The following is an 8,805-nucleotide window of genomic DNA, read 5'->3' as shown; positions in this document are numbered from 1 at the left end:
ATATATATATATATATGTGTGTGTGTGTGTGTGTGTGTGTGTGTGTGTGTGTGTGTGTGTGTGTGTATGTGTGTGTATGTATATATATATATATATGTATAAGGATAAAAAGGAACACACGAGTTGATATATATGGAAAAAAAGTCAAGGTAGAAAATGTTAAAATAATTTTACAAAAAACATTTCAATACCGCTTCCAGTCATTGAGACTTTTTCAACTGTAACAATTAAACAATTAAATTTAGAAAAATTAAAAGAAAAGTTTTTTAAAAGAATATTTGTATAGTGTTCAAATACAAGTGGCATTTTCCTTTGTTTCTGCCTGTCTCTGTCTCTCTTGTTTACTCTTGTGGGTTCGAGGTCCTTGTGAATTCTTGGTACAAGGACCTCGAACCTACAAGAGTAAACAAGAGAGACAGAGACAGGCAGAAACAAAGGAAAATACCACTTGTATTTGAACACTATACAAATATTCTTTAAAAAAAAATTTCTTTTAATTTTTCTAAATTTAATTGTTTAATTGTTACAGTTGAAAAAGTCTTAATGACTGGAAGCGGTACTGAAATGTTTTTTGTAAAATTATTTTAACATTTTCTACCTTGACTTTTTTTCCCTATATATATACATATATATATATATATATATATATATATATATATATATTATATATATATATAATATATATATATATATATATATATATCAGGTTGAGTAAAAAGTAAGCAACGTTTTGAACCATGAAGTATTTGTACTGGATTTTTGCAGAGTCTTGAAGTTTTTAAACATTTTTTTTTGCAATTGTTTGATCATAAAGATATAGTTTTGCCAAATGCATCAATAAATTAGCATTGATATTTTTTTCACCGTTGTTCCAATCATCTCTGACCGAGTTGGTCGCGAATTTTGTTTGTGCGTCGTTCGAAAGGAATGCTGGATTATATCTGTTATTAACTGTTGTCTTGAGACACTTGCTTTTGCTGCCTTACAGCAGTCTTGTTAACGCTGTCCCCCTTGTTTGAAGGGGGAGGCGCATTACTTGCGTTTTCGTGATGTATGAAGATATGAATTCTTCAGACGTCGTTACGTCTGAAGAAGAATTACTGAGAAGTTTGGTTATTGCAGACCAGCAAAAATGAAGATGGAATAAAATGAATTTTGCAGTTGCGGCTGAGGAAAAAACCGAAAAAATTTATTTTAAGAAGGCAGGCTTAAAAAAGTACAAGGAAATCCTGCGAAGAGAAGGGCCCGCGGTAAAAGTGGCCCCTTCTAGTGAAGTTGCAAGGGACACACAAAGACAGTAATATACAGAACGTATAATCTGGAGGTAAAGAAAATGTAGATAGTAACAAAAATGCAAGTAGAGAAGACTTTGAGATCCAACTGGCAGGATGTCATATTGCCAGAAGGAGAAACTACGCTACGTTGGAGGTGCGATTTGCATCCCAGAAGAATGTCAGGCAGCATTCAGTAGCCTCCCTGAAAACAGTCGAGGTAATACTTCTGCTTACTTACCTTGGAAGACGTGATTCCAGGGTAAGGGTGGAAAAGATTCCCCCCGGAGGTAGATGTCGCCTGGCTGGTGGCTGCAATATTGTTGGATGTTGAAGAGAAGATAGAGTTCCTCCGAGTAACGAGAACGCCACCGAAGAATTGGCATGGGCAGACCCTGGAAATAATCATCCAGGCAGCACCGGAGAACCTCGAAAGAATGGTAGACACATAGTGTACAAACCATCTAGTTACACTTAGGCTCTTTAGAGAAAAGGCTAGATTGCCCTGTGTGTTCAAAATCCCCCATCTTTGAGGAGATTCAGAAAAGAAAACATACAGCTGCTGCAGATGCCAAAATAGTCAACAACTTCAGGTACAGTAGACACTTCCTTTAACCAAACAAGGTTGAGTGAATGGCTTGCACGTGGTACATAATCTGCAAACCTGTCAATCTTCTTAAGAAGTGCTTGCAGCGCTTTCTCTGATCCCTTCATGTTGGAAGCATTATCGAATGACTGACCATGGATATTTTCAAGTGAAAGCTTTTGCTCCCCCAGAAATTATTTTGTTGAACAAGGACGTGGGTGAATGTTTTTCAATTGGCAAAAATGCTAAAAAAAAAATCTCTCACAGGGCTTTCCATTATAACAGTATCGAACCACAATTACCAGCTGGTCACCATGTATCATGTCAGGTGTAGAGTCAACAATAATTGAGTAGTATTTGATGTCTAGTTTGTTGATCTGATTCACCATTTCATCTTTCATATGTTTTCCCGTGATTTCTATCAATTCTTCATACATTGATTTGGATAGGTAAGTAATATTTACCTTTTCATTTTTACATTTCTCTAAATGTTCATGTAAAAATAGGTCAAATTCCGCGATAAGCTCAATGGCCCCCATGAAATTTCCATTATTTGGGGAGCCCCACTTTTCCTCATGACCTCTAAATGCTAAACCTCTTTCACTTTTTAAGTACTTCAAAATAGTGCTGCATGTTTTTTTCCCCAACTGTTCCTCAAGGTTGATCCACAATGTTTTTATTTGACTCTCATGTTAGCCAGCTCAACATCCCCTGTCATGTTCCACGCTGTCTTCATGATTTTCTAGAGTTCTGAGTATATTTATCCAATCAGAAAACCCACCCGTTGTAAATGATATTTGGCATTTAGAAAAGAGTTTACTCTTTGAGTAAACTAACCAGGATCTCATCACAGTTTGACCATTTTTTCAATTTTTCAAAGTATTTGTTTGAGAAACTTCAATTTTGCAGTTTCTAAATCTTGTTGGATTCAGTATATACATTATCTGTTTTTTTTTCATTTTGAAAAAAAAATGATGTCTTGCATGAAACAGTTTTGTATGAAATCATTATCAATTGTTACGGGCCAGTTTGTCAGGTCACTGTATTCTCTGAAATCACCAAATTTCCTTCCTGTTTCTGTTCTCTCTTTTCTAGAAGTTCTTGACCACCGTAATCATCATCTTCACCAAAAGTGTCAACAGTAGGTCGATTATTGCTAAACAGAGCACTCATGGTTTATGCTCTATCATTGACTTCACTGGGGCCTGCATGGCTTGTTTCAGTTACAGGTGATGATAAACTTCTACTTGATATTGTAAAATAGTTTGATACTTTTTGACATTTAGAAATTTCGTTATAATGTTTTTCATTGAGTTGGCGTTTCTGGTATCCGCTTAAGTACTTTCTTGAAGATATTGCTATTCCTTTTGGGGCCTAGACCTCTGTGGAAAAAAATTGGGGTAACATTTTCATTAGCCACAGTGAGACAGAGATCGATCAAGATAAGGGTCCACAACTTAATACATACTCATAAATGAAGAATTGTTCATTTTGTAAAAGGGGATATTCAAACAATTTTCAAAGTAGAAAAAATGCTTTGTTACTGAACAGATTGTAAATCCAAAATTAGGAGGTAAACCCTTTCATTGGTCATTAAATAATGGTGTGAAAATAAGAATTCTTATCTCTACCGTGCTGATGTAGTAGTAGACATATTTGATAATATGAGCAGCATGAAGAATTTGAAGAAACTGATTGGAGCCTTGAGCAAAGAGGAAAGTCTCAGTCCAAAATCTTTCTATTTTATTTACTACAAAGGCTCTTTCACCACTGAGAACAAACTACCTGCTCTTCCCGATCACAGAAAGATGGCGGAGAGATCTTCACACTGGTCACGGCTGACAGCCAAATCCATCCGTCTGGCAGGTGACAATGACATCGTTTCATAAGTCCACAATACTCGGTCATTGAATGAATGCGCCCAGAAAGGGATCGTTGCTCTGTGCACTTGGTCAGTCTAGAGTGACGATTCTGCTCTACCTTTGAAGTTTGTCCCGAACCAACAATATCCCTCTTCTTCTTGGCAGCTGAGACAGAAGCGGAGAATTCTGGAAGTCGTCTAAAGACAATGGTCAGAAAGATCCTCCCAGTTAATCTGCTCTATATAAACATAATTCTACACTCGCGAAAGACAATACCGTACACACCTCCAGGGCTCGGGGGGTGTAGATAGCAGTTTAGTTCGAGGCTCGCATGAAACTGTAGAAAACATGACAACATCGCACACACACGCACACAGAGACACACACACACACACACACACACACACACACAACACACACACACACACACACACACAGCGAAGCTGAACAATCCAAACTACCGCACGCCCTAAGGCGCCTATGACGACCGACAGCATCGAATAACAAAACATAATCTGCTCTTAAACCTCGAAATACAAGATAATGATGACAGGGCAGTATTATGCACGTGTTTAATCTTTATAAAACCTTTTTTTGCTATTGTTGTTGTTGTTGTTCTTATTGTTGTTGATTGGGCGAGTATGTGAGTAGCTGGAGAAAACATTTTTCGTCATAGCCTCTAAGCCTTTGTTAAACTACTAATTACTTATAAAAGGTAAGTTAGTGCTAACCTACTTCATACTTTTCAGTATTAAAATGGTAGCAAGACATGAATAGACGTTGAGGTTATAACGATGTTAGCAAACGAGTAATAATGCTTCAATTTTTCGGCAAATACACGGGAGACAACTTCGGATTAGTTTTGATGTTATTCTGACGTCATTGGTGAAGCAGAGTCTCCGATGTACATGACGAAGCAATGACGAGCGAATCGCTAAATAAATATACAAGATTGTTAACAGTTGGCGATGATGAAAAATAATACAATGTTTAGAAATGAAATAATTTAGAGAATGTTCAGAAAATATTTTATCCAGTCACGCCATCGACAGAAGAGAGTAATAGTTAAGTGTTTGGTGTTAATAAGTTTAATGCACGGAGCAGTAAAACGCAAAATAGAAATAAATGTGCAGGGAGGATATATTTATACATTCTAGATGATTGTATTTCGTTACTACTTCAGTCAGCACCACGAGGGTTATACTTCGCTGATAAGGTCAGATTAAGACCGAAACATGTTCTAAGTTGATGTTCGCATTAAAACAATATTAGTCACTGGCTGATTTTGTTTCTTTTTTTTTGTTTTTTTTTTCTTCGTCTAATATCCTGTCACGAACAATCGCTGGTGGTTTCCTTTACTTGTGTTATGTCCTTGCAGGGCCGGCTCAAGGTACCAGCAACTCGGACACTCACCCGGGGCTCGAATTTTTTTTCCCACGATAGTTCCGAACCCCAGTAATGAACTCATTTGCATACAGCCAATCATAGCTCACTTTGACCTTGTTGTCAAGTTAACAGAGGTTGGCATTCAAGAACGGTGTTGTAAGTCGACCGATCGCCCATGTTATGCCTGATTTTAGAAGAAGACAAGTAATTAGATAGATTTACATCTATACCTATTATCGGATTTTGTTAGGGCCCCATTTGGTAAAGATGTGGATGGGAAAAATGTGGGTAGAGGGTGATGTGCTAGCAACAAAGTAAACAACAACACAAATAACTACGCAGATGCAGCCATGGTTGAAACAAGAACAAGAACAACAAGCATTATTAAAAGTGAAAACAAGCATGGTCATTCCTTACCCAAGTGACCTTATCTTATCGCCCATCACTTATTATGCACTCATAAATTAGTTTGATCGTTGAGCTCTGATTGGCTGCATGCAAATGGGTTCATAACTGGGGTCCGGAACTCTCGTGGGGAAAAAAATTTCTCGCTCAGGGCGCCATGTGCTTCTTAGTCTACATTTTCAGTTATTCTCCTTGTGAAAGTTTTAAAAAATTATACTTGTAAGGGCGCCGAAGTTCAGCTTACCCGGAGCGCCAGCAACCCTAGGGCCGGCCGTGTGTCCTTGCCATGGACTTTCTATGAGCGAATACAAAAACAATCTACCGTTGCTTCCCCTCGGATGTGTTTATATAAAGACACCATCTTCTTGGCTAGATTCAGACAATTTTGCTACAACGTAAAGAGCCAGAACAAACACAGAACAGCATTTCATCCACCGCACTATAAATTCCGCCAATTCATCGGACTGCTCAGAAAATTTATTTTATCGATGAAAACCCAAATTACATTTTATCAGTGACGACCCAAATACAAATATTCGGCGGGGCTTGAAATCAGAACAGTTTTGCTACTTTACCGCAATATTTAAGCCTTTTGTTATCATATTCCTGTTGAAGTGTACATCTTTTGTTTTAATTCATTTTGAAAATAATAAAGAAATTAGTGAAAACATTTTGCTATTATTAAGCTGGTATTTGCTTTGTGGGCAGGGAGTTGGTCCATAGAGTGAAACTATTTAGTTTTTATCATATCTACAGTAATGTGATGCTGTCGGAGACAATTAACCATCACTAGTCGTCAACATGTGATTGAAGAAAATTTTATAAGGAGGTGTAGACAAAAGGAGCGTGGTATAAATGACATATATCTCGATAAGGCGGCGAGCTGGCAGAATCGTTGGCGCGCCGGGCGAAATGCTTAGCGGTATTTCGTCTGCCGTTACGTTCTGAGTTCAAATTCCGCCGAGGTCGACTTTGCCTTTCATCCTTTCGGGGCCGATTAAATAAGTACCAGTTACGCACCGGGGTTGATGTAATCGACTTAATCCGTTTGTCTGTCTTTGTTTGTCCTCTCTGTGTTTAGCCCCTTGTGGGTAGTAAAGAAATAGAAATAGGTATTTCGTCTGCCGTTACGTTCTGAGTTCAAATTCCGCCGAGGTCGACTTTGCCTTTCATCCTTTCGGGGCCGATTAAATAAGTACCAGTTACGCACTGGGGTCGATGTAATCGACTTATTCCGTTTGTCTGTCTTTGTTTGTTCCCTCTGTGTTTAGCCCCTTGTGGGTAGTAAAGAAATAGGTATAAATGACATATATCTCGTTAGCTTTACGATACTGGATTCAAACAGCCCTGACGTAAAACCTGCAAGGCAGGGTCTTATGCCCGTTATAATCTGCTAGAAATAGCAACCGGACATATCCTTCAAATCACATCCGATCGTCTCAGATACAATAAAAGACGATGTGATCCCAAGTCTGCTCGCTCGGAACACTTTTGATTGTAGACCTGCTTGATCAGGATTGACTTTTGGAGTTTAACTACTACTACTACTACTAGTACTGCTACTACTACTACTACTACTACTACTACTACTACTACTGCTGCTGCTGCTGCTACTGCCGCTTCTGCTACTACTACTACTGCTGCTACTACTGCTACCGCTACTGCTACTACTACTACTACTACTACTACTACTACTACTACTACTACCATCACCACCACCACCACCACTACCACTACCACTGCTGCTACTACTACTACTACTACTACTACTACCACCACCACCACCACCACCACCACTACTACTACCACCACCACAACCACCACCACAACCACCACCACCACTACCACTACTACTGCTGCTACTACTACTACTACGACCACCATCACAACTACCACTACTGCTGCTACTACTACTACCTATTTCTTTATTACCCACGTGGGGATAAACATAGAGGGGACAAACAAGGACAGACATAGGTATTAAGTCGATTACATCGACCCCAGTGCGTAACTGGTGCTTAATTTATCGACCCCGAAAGGATGAAAGGCAAAGTCGACCTCGGCGGAATTTGAACTCACAACGTAACGGCAGACGAAATACCGCTAAGCATTTCGCCCGGCGCGCTAACGTCTCTGCCACCACCACCACCACAACCACCACTACCACCACCACCACTACCACTACTACTACTACTACTACTACTACTACTACCACAACCACCACCACCACCACCACTACTGCTACTACTACTACTACTACACTACTACTACTACTGCTACCACTATACCGACAACACTCTCAGTACCTTAAATCCGACAATGCTGGTAGAAATTCCAGCATATATGACCTAATAAACGGATTGCTCCTTGAAATTGGGAGCAGATTTTAAACATGGATTTCGTATCAAACAGAATTTAGCTCATGTCTAGGGTCTCTGAAAATAAGAGGTGGATACGAACCCTATGGATTCATGGAAAACTTTCACGGAAGATTTTATCCGAGATCAAATAAGTACAAGCCGTCAAAAGATGGTGTTTAACACCTTGTCGGACCTTGTCGGACCTTGTCGGACCTTGTCGGACCTTGTCGTCCAGATTTATATTTAGAAGAATTCCGGTCGTGACTAACCTGTCTTTTTAGCGGTGTCTAAGAACTTATTACACTCTAATGCCTTTAATAAGCCAGATGGGGATGATTTGAGGAATTTGGGGCTGTTGTTTCTAGCATATCGAGTAATCGCGTCGAGATCCTCTTATCGTACTAAAAAGTGTTAATTATTACAGTTCTAACACAATTACGTTGATGGGTATTTAAATAAAATATCTGGAGTTTTTTATTTACCTTGCAGGGCTGGAGAGTAGATTGTATGATGAAAAACTTGCTGAAGGATCGGTGGTTAGTGACCTACAATCAGAATCGCGATGGTTCCTTAGCCAAAACAACTTTTTCCCTTCTGAACAACGCCGCACAACTTTCTGTAAGTTGTTATAATAGAATTTGTTGTTGTTCACTGCTACTACCAGGGCAAACAGTAGCGCCGAGTGAATAAGCTTTGGTGAGTAAAATGGCAATCGGTATTTTTGTTATTTGACACAAATACATATTTACAATAAACACGAATACCTGAATGACATTGTTTGATATTTTCGTGGCTTGAGTTGAAATGTTTTCACGTTAACATGACAAGGTAAACAGTCTGACATTTATGACAGGTAAAAACAAAAATTTACTTGGAAAGACTCACAGTTGGTTATTGGCAGAAACGTTAGCAGGCCGGGCGAAATGCTTTGTGGT

The 8,805-nt window shown here is 39.0% G+C and overlaps 1 protein-coding gene across 1 annotated transcript in view; it reads right to left on the bottom strand.

The window, feature by feature from the left end:
• LOC115214918 (high affinity copper uptake protein 1) overlaps positions 1-8,476 on the bottom strand; it is a 165,750-nt gene extending 157,274 nt beyond the window's left edge. Inside the window, exon 1 of the mRNA XM_036505341.1 lies at positions 8,353-8,476. The gene's annotated coding sequence lies outside the window, so the exon portion shown is untranslated. The remainder of the gene's footprint in view (positions 1-8,352) is intronic.
• Positions 8,477-8,805: the final 329 nt, after the last annotated feature.

This window comes from Octopus sinensis, linkage group LG8 (genome assembly GCF_006345805.1).
Source record: "Octopus sinensis linkage group LG8, ASM634580v1, whole genome shotgun sequence".
Classification (NCBI taxonomy): domain Eukaryota; kingdom Metazoa; phylum Mollusca; class Cephalopoda; order Octopoda; family Octopodidae; genus Octopus; species Octopus sinensis.
The sequence above is the reverse complement of the archived record's forward strand: the minus strand, read 5'-3'. Positions and strand labels throughout refer to the sequence as shown.